The sequence below is a fragment of the Micromys minutus genome (assembly GCF_963924665.1).
Source record: "Micromys minutus genome assembly, chromosome: 6".
Classification (NCBI taxonomy): Eukaryota; Metazoa; Chordata; class Mammalia; order Rodentia; family Muridae; genus Micromys; species Micromys minutus.
Genome location: NC_137975.1, coordinates 33737628 through 33750353, shown reverse-complemented (window position 1 = coordinate 33750353; position 12726 = coordinate 33737628).

The window sequence follows — 12726 nt, the reverse complement described above, 5'->3', positions numbered from 1 at the left end:
TTGAGTTGAGTGAACTTAATAAGATTCATGAACCTTAGATTAAGGCTAGAAAATGGCATGCATTGCTTTCAGGTGTGTTCCTGCCTTGTAGCTGTGGGTGCTGAGGTGGATTTTATCAAGGATGGCCTTATCTAACCAAGGGTGGTCTTATTTAACCAAGGATGGTCTTATCTAACCAAGGGTGGTCTTATTTAACCAAGGGTGATCTTATTTAACCAATTGAGCATGATGGAGAAATGGAGAAAGGAGTTGGGAGATTTAACAGAATCAGAGGAAATGACTATAATACAAATGGCCATACAGGATGCTGTTGTGACAGCAAGGAATGTTGGAAGTCCCATGGCAAACTGGCTTCAGTGTACTGTTGAATGGAGCACCGGGGGAAAGCTGCTGGAAGGGTAAGTTCTGACTTACAGAAAGGGCAGTTCTTAAACTCAAGGAAGAGATGATACTTTTCTAACTTGGCCCTGATGGGCTTCATTTCTTACAATTCCCTCCACCTTCATATATGCTATTAGGGAGGTAGATGAGAAGCTATGCACATTTTGGCTCTTTACTCCAAGGTTAGGCAGATGTTTGGTAGCAGAGTTTTTTGGTTTTTTTTTTTTTTTTTTTTGGCTTTTTTTTTGTTGTTGTTGTTTTGTTTCTTAGGTTTTTAGTTTTTGTTTTTTGTTTTTTCTTTAGGTATCAGTATTTGATATTTTTGTTACATTATTTCTTCTCTCTCTCTCTCTCCCTCCCTCCCCCTCTCTCTGCCTGCCTTTCTTCCTTCCTTTTTTCTTTATTCCTTTCTTTGTTCCTTCTTTCCTTCCTCCTTTCCTCCCTCCCTCCCACCCTCCCACCCTCCCTCCCTCCCTCCCTCCCACCCTCCCTCCCTCCCTCCCTCCCTCCCTCCCTCCCTCTCTCTCTCTTCCTCTTTCTTTCTTTCTTTCTTTCTTTCTTTCTTTCTTTCTTTCTTTCTTTCTTTCTTTCTTTCTTTCTTTCTTTCTGTGTTTCTATTGGGTATTCTATGTATCTACATTTCAAATGTTATCCCCCGGAACATCTTCATGGTAGCAGAGTTTCTAGTCTAATTCTTGGCCTTAGTACCAAAGGACTCCATTCTACTACCATGACATCTCTGAGTTTCATTTAGCCTTTCCAGTGGTGTATTTGCTTGCATGGAAATAGAAAGCAGCTCCTTGAAGGCATGTTTTTTTGAGGTCGGAGGTGGTGAGAGATAGGTGTGCACTTATTTCTGCCAATTCTCATGTGTTCCAACTTTAACTTTTTGTTTTTCTATTCTATGCTTTCTATTCAGATTCCTGTTTTTACTTCTGCCTTGTGGACCTAGCCCCAGTGTTTGATGCAAAGAGAACAACTTTTTAGATGATGAGAAACCAAGTACATCGTGTCTGTGCAGGGCAGTCTCCCATTGATACTTGAAATCTGCATATACAGTTCTGCTTGAACATCTGCAGAAGACTGACTATGTGATTCAGTCCTTAAAAATGTTCTTCCTTGCTTGCAACTAAGGAGGCAAAAATTTTAGATGGAAAAGACAAAACGTCATTTGCTTTGCTCGTGAGTAGTGTCTATATCTACCAATAGCCACACATATGAAGTGGCAAGAAAGCAGAGGTAGGGCCTTGGGAAAAGTAGACCCGGCACAGGGTGTGGAAGAACAGTGAAAGGTGACTCGGAGCAAGATACAATGATTCTTACATATGAAAATGTTATGATGAAATCCATTATTTTATATACTAACTAAAAAAAAGTTAAGTGCAACTTAATTGTAGAATTTCAAATGTCTTATAACCCAAGATGCTGTTTTACTGCATTAATAAATATGTAAATTCACTGTCAATAAATATTTAACAAATCCATACTTCGTGTATGCAGTAACACAACATTTTTTATCCTTTTACTGAAAGTTGGAATAATTAGTTAATGCATTAAAAATTCTCTAGCACTTTAACAGATCATTTCAACTTTTGATGACCATTTTCTGTTATTGCTTTTAATAGTGGTGAGAGATATTTTTCTGAACCCTCCAAAGCCCCACATATGGCACCTCAACTTTGCCCTGACCAATTCTCTCCCCTACAAAAATTCATTGCTTTTTTGTGTTTGTATTTTTTTTTTAACCAATTAACTGTGCTACTGTGGTTTCAAATTGCTGGGGTGAAACATTAGTATTGTAGCTACCTGCTTTTATATTAATTTCTTTAATCTTTGCTCCTGTTTTCTCCCATCTGGCCCCCTTCGCTGATAAATTCTCTGTAAATTTTTTTAGTCCCTAAGATGCCCTTGATTCCACATAATCCCCTCCTGGTTTGTTCCATGGATGAGCTTCTCTTGCTGTATTGTCCTTCCCCCATCCCCTCCCCTCTCTCCTCTCCTTTCTCCCTTTCTTCCCTTTCCCTTACTTCACCATCAGTGTTTTTCTCATTTCTGTATTTTTCTTTTCTTGTTTACTTGAATTATGCTTCTCAAACCTGTTTGTCTGTTCTTTAGTCTTTCTGGGTGTTTTTCATGTTAAATATCTTTTTTTCCTTCTTCTCTTATACATCTGGCCCCCCACCAAATCCATCTTCTGTTCTGTTCTGCTCTCTTCTCTTCTCAAGGCTCTGCCTTTCATTATGAATACTGTATTTCAGAGGTCGAATAACCCTGATTTAGAGTCAAAACAGGACACACACACCTTTTATCATGTTTCATCTAACACTGATTAGAAGTGTAATATGACCATAAATGGTGTCCTAGAGCCATAGTTCTGGCTTCCCTTGTCAGTATTCCAGTCCGAAAACAGCTGATCCTTTCTATCTTGGACTGAGTTTGTTCTATAGCTTAGTATTTAAGGATGTGTATAGGATACAGATGTGGGTATACTCTATTTTGCTTTATGTGATTTTTGTCTCATGTTTTGTATACAATTTGTCACAAAATGATAGTATCATAATTTGAAGCAGGTTGGCTTCAGTGTGGAAGGAGAGGAAGAATACATTGATTCTATGTTGCTTCCTTTTTCTTGCTCTGTGGCATTCTAAGAGAAGACAAGGATAGGAAGAAAAGGAAGACCAGAGAAGTAAGAATAGGAAATCATACAGGCTTGAGTTTCTCAGGAAAAAGATGAAGGAACTCAGTGTAAAATAATGGTCAGCTGTGGCACATTCTCCCCTTCCCATCCCTGTGCTACCTCAGCCCCCCAGAGGTGCTTTGTCTTTAACTATTTGTTGTCCAGAAACCTGTCCTTCTGATGGAAGAAACTTGGATGTTCAGACGTATGTTACGAGCTACATAGATGAGAAGTAGACTCTGAGATGTTTGTCTGGTGCCAGGATTGGTGCTTATTGGTACAGTGCCTGACTGATTTGTGAGAAATCTGGGTTCAGTCCCTAGCCCTATGTAGCAACAGAAGTGTAATAATTTAGTCCCTGGGTATTTGGAAACAATTGAGACAGCTCATTGACATTCTATGCCTTTGTATAAAAGTCAGGTGAGACCTCTATTACTGGGCACCTGAGTATAGGCTTACGTGGTGAAGAGGGAAAGCCAGCACGCTCTCTATGAGTAATGCATCAATTTATGAAACATGACAAGTTATGTTGATTCGTAAGCAGTTTATTTGGGTTTTAGTGCTTAAAACCTGCCACTCTGAGCTATATAGTAACAAGAGTATAAGGTGACATTTAGCGGAGCAAGGGAGAAATAGCCTGAAGCCTTGAGCTTCAGATTGGGATGGGTTAGGCAAACTGTGGAAATGACTAAATGATTCAGGTCTGCAGGCTGCACAGTTTGTGTTACTTCTCTTTTGGGAAATGCATTTTACAGTGCTTGGACCCCAGTGAATAAGCTTCAGAGAGCCTCATTATCATTCTGCTTGAAGCCAAGAGAGGTAAAGGCAAAGTGCTTGACTTAAAACTTTAAAAGCCTTCCAGTGCTTTTCTTTATGCACTGACTTCTCAAAGGTGTTGGAAACCACCTAAATAAATGGGCTGCTCTCTTCAAGTTTAGAACTTTTGGGAGAGGTCACATGGGATAAAATGTGCTTCAAATGATATTATCTGGGGGGGGGGGGTGGGGGAGACACGTCCTTTCTCCTGCCCTCCAGAGTACTACAGAGCTTTACTTTGGTAGTATGGAGAACAAAAAACAATTAAGGCTGTAGTTCATTTTACACAGAAGAGCACTGAAGAAATTGCCAGTTACGAGTTTTCTTGAGTGTTTGTATGCTCACAGGTATAACTGTGATGTTTTATATGGTGATATCAGCATTTTACTTACTGGTACCCACTGATGTTCAGAAATAAAATGTGAATCATAGGTTATGACACTTAGCAGTTAAATATTTGATTAGAATTCTATCTATAGTGTCATGGATTGAGGCTGTAATACCTTCAAAGGAAAATAAGATTTTTAATGACCCAATTACATTTGTCAACTGTTTAACTCTTTTTGGTGTAGAACAACTCACAGGACTATATAGTAAGTAAAACTATTTGCTAAGAGAAAGAAGAGAGCCTAAAACCAGAAAATATTAAGACAAGACAGAGCAAAATGTATTTTGAGAGGGCCAGACCCATTCTCTATCTGGTTACTATCTCATTCAAATGTTGAAAGGGAAAGTAAAGTTTAACATGTCAAGTCTGCTGTATTCTGCATGTCAGATCTTGGTGATGTTTTAATATGACTGGTACCCCCCTTCTCACCTTTCTGCTATTTTCTGGGCTCTGTGTGTAGTGCTTGATGTAATCTCAACTTCTTCTTAGTTTCCATTTTACTTGGTGCCAGTGGGTTTTTTCTTCTGTGCTTTTATCAAAGGCTCTGCATGGAGGGACTGACACCTTAAGGTAGGGTCTTAACTGGATAAGGGAGGAACTTGAGTGTTGGTGTCCTTTCCCATGCAGTGAATGAATGTGACCTGTCAAGCCCGTGTTAGAACTGACCAGCATATAGGGCATCGATGCTGTGAATATTGGTAGATCAGCATCAAAAGTCCAACCTGTAGAAATGTTGGATCCACAGGCCTTTTGATTTATCTGGTAACAGTTTCATGAGTTTTGGAAAAAAACTCTTAACTGATATAATTGATTATTCAGTATGGCTTCAACTTCTATAAATGACTAAGAACAAATAAATCCATTCATCAATCTAAATTTCCAAGGAGAGAAAGATTTCAATTGATAGATTCAAGAAAAAAAATATAATTGAGCTTTAGAAAACAAAAACAAAATAACAACAATGAAGCACCTGCAAGCCAATTAGAAGTACAAGTAATTTGAATACTTGGTCTATTGTAGTGTTAGACTTGAATTGTAAATGTGTTTTATTAAAAATAAAAAAAGGTTCCTAATTTTACTTTTTAATTGGAAGTCACAATAAGCATAATTTGCATTTGATCTCAGTGTCACAAAGTTATTTACAAACAATATCAAAAATAAAAAATAAAATTAAAACTCCAAAGGAAAAGGGACTAGAGAGATGTTTTAGCAGCTGGGAGCACATGCTGTGGGAGCCAGGTTCCTTTCTCGGCCCTGTAAGGAATGTGTCTGGAGTAACAAGAAAATGACCCAAGTTTCAAGTATTTCGTCAAGGCAAAACATTTTCCCTCTGAAGGAGAGTGTGTGCTATTCGAAATGAAGCAGACAAGCACACCCACAGGGCTTACCCATGGCATTTGTATGCCTGACACAAAGGAGTTCTGTGGCTCACACTGGCCAAAATTAGGCTTCATGTTCTTAGGTTGCTTGTATTTATCCAGATACAACCTTTGAGAACAGGATACCACCTTCAGTATGCACTTTGATCTTAGAAAAATGAGAGAGTGGGATTTTTTTTCCAGTTGCCATCTTCATAATTTTTTGTTGTTGTTGACTCTTTGATAGACACAGTCCATTTCACAGACCTGCTTCACAGCAGTTGTTACCTGAGTCATGTATACCTGCCAGCCCCGTGAACGTGTGTTCTCGTCTAGTCTCTACAGCCATTGCACATATTCTCAGACAAAGAATTGAAAATCTTTTTTTAAAGAAAATAAGACAGTATTTATAATAAAATTCAAATTCTTATTTGCATTGTAAGAAGTTCCTAAATTCCGGAGTTACCAATGAATTAAAAAAAAATAATTTGACTTTTCTAGAGTAAAACCGAAATATCTTGAAACTGTTGTTATTACACGGACAGGTTGTACCTTTCCCCATGTTTTTGTACTTCTGTGAATGAAGTGATATACAGAAAAACAAATAGGTAAGTTTTTTTCTTAGAATATTAAAGATCAAGTCAGATCAACAAAACTCATTAAAACATTGGTTCCAAGATACAGTACGAGACTGCATTATGTGAGGGGAAAATTAATACAAGAAGTACAGTGCTTGTCTTAGGATAGGTATAGATATAAATAATAATGTTGATTGATCAAGGTATTGTATTTCTAAAGGCACAGAGGAAAAACAAACCTCTTTGAACAAATTGTAGCTTATAATTAACAGCTAATTGAAGTCTTCATATCATTTGCTATTAGACTTAATTCTCATCGACAAGCAATTGAGAATTCTAGTTGAGAATGGGAGAGCCTCCAGACCTCCTTGTCTCATTGGGATGAGGAGAAAAGATATGTATTTGTAAGAAGCATCTAGCAAATGAAATCAATAAATGCAGAGAGAAGAGTGGAGGTCACCAATGGTGGCAGCAGGGAGAAGCAAGACACTAAATGTATATGATTTAAGCTATAGCATAGAGATCTACTGGATATCCTAGTACCAACAGTGAATAGGCCACTCATGATTTTTCTAGGAGGGTAGAGATCTCTCAGCAAGGGCTATTGCCACACAATCTAACCAAATTACCCCCAAGCTTCAAAATTAAGCACAAAACAAAGCAGAAACCATAGAAAAGGGTAAAAAATTTTTTTATTGTTTATTTTATTGATTTACATTTCAAATGTAATAAAATTTCTAGTCTCCGCTTTGCAACTCCCTGTCCATCCCATTACCCCTCCCCTTTGCCTCTAAGATGGTACTCTCCTCCCCACCCACCCACTCCCACCTCACTGCTCTAGCATGCCCATACACTGAGGCAATATGCCTCCACAGGACCAAGGGCCTTTTCTCCCACTGATACCAGAGAAGGCTATCAATAAGCTGCACATGTAGTTGGAACCATGGTCTCATTTATATGTACTCTTTGGTTGGTGGATTTGTCCCTGGGAGCTCTGAGGTATTCAGTTAGTTGGTATTGTTGTTCATTCTATTGGGAAGGACTTAAGGAGCTGAAGGTGATTGCAGCCCCATAGGAAGAGAAGAAATTTTTAGAGGTGATGGGCATGTGTATTACTTTAATTATGACTATATCTCAGCTGTATGCATATGCATGGACTTAAGTTTGGCACATTGAATATGAGTGGGATTTTTGTATATTAACAGCAACAAGCATGTCAGGAACAGTAATTGATGATAGACATCTTGGTATGAAGAACCTGTCCTAACAATGATTGTGGTAATGATTATGCACATGGGTAAATTATTCCAAAATCCACTTCATTGTATACTTTAACTGGGCTCTCCATGTCGGTCTCTTTCATCTCTGGGCTGCATGGTTCAGTGAAGCTTTTCCTGTTTGTCTTGGCAGATGGAGGACATTGGGTTCAATCAATCTAGCACTTTCTTGTCACAGTTTTGAAAAAGGAATTGTAGGAGACACCAGAGTTTCATTTTGTTGGATGGTTACAAGAGCTGATTTCTCTGTGGTGGGCAATGCCTAATTTGCTGCTGTTGTTCTATGTGTTTTACACAGATAGGGTCACCTCCAACTTGAGGCTGGCTAAGTTAAGTCAGAACTTGTTGGATTCTTAATGGGAGGGTTAGGATGACAAGATGCCTTTTCTGAGGTGCTTACTGTATTGGTAGTTTTGGGGTTGTCAGCAACAACTTCCATGACTTTTCTTGATTCAAGTGGGAAAGGCAACTGCAAATGTAATCAATACACAGGAGGGGAAAGAGATACTGTCTCCATAGAATTTATATTCTTCTTCTCGCTGCTGAGCTTGAACCTTGCTAAACACAATCACATAGCACATAATATTTTGGTCAGCGATGGCATATATACACACAGTGGAGGTCACATATGGTTATATCATCTCAAAATATCATAACTATCTTTATTTGTGCATTTGTGCTATGTTTACTCAATGAAGTTAGTCATCCAAAGATATGTCTCCTAAATTTTGTACCTGTCCTTAAGAGATGCTGTCACTGTCAGGATCAGAATGATTAATAAGTTTCCCTTTGAACAATCTGGTCTTTGGGAATAGAATTTTTATCACTCAGAATTACTTCACTGTAAGACTCTAAGAAGTTTTAAGATGAAAACTCACTTCTCTTGTTCCAGGAATTTTTATTTAGATGACTGTCTTAGCATACAACCTTAAGCAACTTGTAAAGGGTTTATTTCATCTTATAACTTAAAGGATAGGAATTTAAGCCAGGACCTAAAGCAGAGGCCATTGAGGAACTCTGATTACTTGTTACTTACTTAACATGATATAAGAAAGTTCAGCCTGATTTTTATTAAATTCAAGAGCACTGGCTCAGGGTTGGCACTTCCCAAAGTAGTCCTGACCATCACATATTAGTAATTACAAAGATGCCTTCACAACCTTGCCTGTGGTTCAATCTTATGGAAGCTTTATCTCAGTTGAAGTTTGCTTTTCTCAGATAATGCAGCTGTGCCAAGCTGAGAAATCTAACTAGATCTATGCTTTATAAGAGATAGTTGTAATCATTAATCTTAGTTTTATACTTAAATTAACAAATTGATACAGTGCTCTGCCTTTTAAATTTGTATATTATACAACTGTGAATCTATTCTGCGCTTTCTACTCAGAAATGGTAACTATGCCCAAAGCATTCCACTTTCAATTCACGCAGCCTGTGTTGTAGTGATGCACATGGAACTTAGCACATTTGAAGTGCATGTCTGAGTATTAAACAGTCTGTGCTTTGGGAGACAGAGGACAGTACCTCATTCTCTCACCAGAAGGATGCAATCAAAGGTTTTTATTTTGCTGGTTCCGGGGGTTGGTTAGTGCTTTTCAATTGAAATAGTTTGAATGTAATAGGTCAAAGTAATCCCATTTGTACGTCTTGGCATAATTTGTATAACAACTTGGAAGACATTCTCAGTCTTACTTTAACGAGTTAATAATTTTCAGTTATACTTTTAAGCCATTTTCAGCAGCTATATCATTACATGCAAAATACTATGGCAACATATTTCAAGCCTTTTAATGTAACTATCCTACATCACCCACTTAGTATTACTTTGCTAATAACACATGAATACTCTTTTATTGAAATATTAAAATTTGTTTTCTTGTGTAGATAATTGAAAACGAGACCCAGACTATTCTGTCAGATAGAGTGGCAGTTCAGTCTGTGAAGGGGAGAGGGCTTTATGGACAGGCATTTGATTCCTTCAAGGTGATAAGAGGAATGAGTAGAAAGAGAAAACCTGGAGTGAAGAAGAATGAATATCTCAGGGTGTTTACAATTGAGTTTGAGGTTTTTTTTCCCTTAGAGTTCGTAAGTTTACATAGAGGTTCTGGATGATGGAGGGATTGTGGAAGCTCAAGAAGAAGGATTAGCAAAGTATGGACACTTCATTCCTTCTTAGAAGGGGGAACAAAAATATTCTCAGGAGGAAATACAGAGACAAAGCTTGGAGCAGAAACTGAAGTAAAGGCCATCTAGAGATTGCACCACCTGGGGATCCAGCCGATATTAGGCCACCAAACCCAAACAATATTGCTGATGCCAAGAAGTGCATGCTGACAGGATCCTGATATAGCTGTCTCCCAAGAGGTTCTACCAGAGCATAACAAACACAAAGGTAGATACTCGAAGCCAACCAGAGAATGGAGAACAGGGTCCTTAATGGAAGAGTTAGAGAAAGAATAGAAGGAGTTGAAGAACAATACCAATGAACCAGAACTCCCAGGGGCTCCCAGGGACACTATCCAAAGAATACACATGGACAGACCCATGGCTCCAGCTGAACATGTAGCAGAGGATGGCCTTGTTGGGTATTAAGGGGAGGAGAAGCCCTTGGTCCTGACAAGGCTTGATGCTACAGTGTAGGGGAATGTTAGGGTGGAGAGGTGGGAGGGGGTGGGTGGGTGGGTGAAGACCCTCATAGAAGTAGGAGGAGGGTGATGGAATAGGGGATATGGAGGGGAATCTGGGAAAGAGGAAAACATTCAAAATGTAAATAAAATATGTCCAATAAAATCAGAAAAATGGCAACACTAATTACTGGTTAGAGAACCTGGGGTGCTGGGTTCAATATTTACTCTGAGGCACAACTACAGTGCCTTTGCTAATTTTATTTATTATGAAGCCTTCCTTATCTATGTTAAAATATTTACTGTTCAGAGAGTGAAACACTCAAGGTGACTGATGTATAACACACTTTCAGTTCTTGGTTCTAAATGCTGGTTCTATACTAAGGTCAGGCATATGCTCATCTGTAGATATTCTACAAAGTCTAAGCAAGAAGCCATCAGGATTCTAACATTAACCTTGGAAAGCAGGTGCTGGTCCATTTAGTCCGTGTTGAATGCTGAGTCACTTCTGCCTTCTCCTTGACTGATGGCAGAGGAGCTCAGTAGGGCAGGCTAGTGACCCATTTTCTAATGGATAGGACTGCATCTGCACCATAGGAAAGCATTTTTAGTGTTGCCTCAGTGAAAATATGCTATGAGGTCAGTACGTTTCCTTACAAAAAAAATTTCCTTGAGTGGTTGTGTAAATTCAAACAACCTCAAGCATGTTCTGAATTAGAAATACCATGCTTCAGCCTTGAGCTATAACAAAGGCTATTGCATAGAAGGTCCATTAGGTGACCAGCATCACAAAATGATTTTGAAACAGGAGCCTTGTTTAGAAGTAACTCAAAGGGATATCTTCCTGAGAAATCATGAGAGACTGTTCTGGGTCAGTAAGCAATAATGGTTCTCCTAGGACTCGTATCTCTCTCTCTCTCTCTCTCTCTCTCTCTCTCTCTCTCTCTCTCTCTCTCTCTCTCTCTCTCTCTCTCCTATTCTTATGCTCATCTATAGCTATCTCTGTCTCTATCTATCTATCTATCTATCTCTCTCTCTCTATCTATCTATCTATCTATCTATCTATCTATCTATCTATGTGTATGTAAATAATTTATATGTTTACATGTATACAGGCTGGACCTGTATATGCCAGGGAGTTTAGGGAGTTTTGTTAAATAGCTCTGTTAGTTCACACTGAGAATTCTGGCATTGAATCTTTTATATGTGTATTGGAGATAGGCTTTTTTTTTTGGCACATCAAATATTCAGGGAGAATTGGCTTCTGATCTAACCATAAGAGCTTTGGGAATTGTGATGTCTGCCTGACATATTGGGTCTTAGGTGTCTCTTCAGAGCTTTTCTGTACTGTTCACAAATCCTGCTGCATTCCGGAGATGGGATTTAGACTGAGTCATCTGTTCTGACCTCTAAATTTATCTTGACTTCGAGTTCTATATTGCTTTTATGCTACAGACTGACAAGCTATAGATTAAAACTTTAGGGGTGGAAAAGAAAAGGAAGATAGAAATAAGAAAATGCTGAGGACTTTTTTTTGGACATGCTAGAAAAGTTCAGGGGAAGACAAGGCCTTGTAGTGTGTTGGAGGTTCATAAAGGGTGGAGGATAGTCTCCCCCTAACCGGTGTGAAAGGTGATGATGTGGAATCTAGGCAATCAGTCAAGATGGGATTTGAAGCATCAAGTTGAGCTAAGAATAGGTCTTAACAGGAAAGTGCCCAAGAACAGGCTTCCAGTGAAGACACAGTCATTGGCACTATAAAGGCCAGCATGGCCACAGTAACTTAAGGACCATAGTTGATAATTTCAGAAGAGCAATTGTAATTGGGACAGCACAAACAAAACAGTTACTAATATATGCCTCTTGTTCTCTCTTAGCTGAGTTTCTATTCAGTATGAAGTTAGTGTTTTATCTTTGTGGACACTATACCTATGAATTCTGTTTGTTATGGACATCTTTGGCTAGTCTCTTCGTTTTACCCAAGTTATAATTAAGAAATCCTTAGTCTTCTTTTTATTTAACTCTTCCTCAACATAGTGTTCAACATAGTCTCCTGAGCCAGGGCTAGAAATACAGGTTTGCATGTGGGTACTTGATAGTGATTGGGCAAGTAATCTTAATGTTCTATCTATAGTTTAATTTCCTTCAAACTGAACATTAGTGTATCTATAGTATTGTGAAAATGGACTTAGTTAATACATGCACAATGGTGCACCCCTGAGAAATAAGTATTAGTCATATACCACCATGTATGTTAGGAGTAAGTGATTGAAAACCACCCCCTGGATTGTCCTCATTGAGTGCAGAGGCAAGTTAGATGGTTATGTTATGTCTCCAGATTCAGAATTTGCAAATGGGAACTGGGATGTGTTTTTTTGCCTGATTATAAAAAATATTTTCTCAGTTCAGGTATAGTTCCAAGTACCCATGTGAATCTGTATTCAGTATGTGGGTTACAGAGAGGGACAGCTGAAGAACAGGAACTCTTTGTAACTAATTAGTTTGTAACAGAGTCTCTTTGAAAATGATCTGTACCTGAGAGACCTGTTTGTAAACTCTTATCAGGTTCCTATTATAGCCTACTCCCCTTGGCATGTCTCTTTTATATGGAGTCATCTCATTTATGA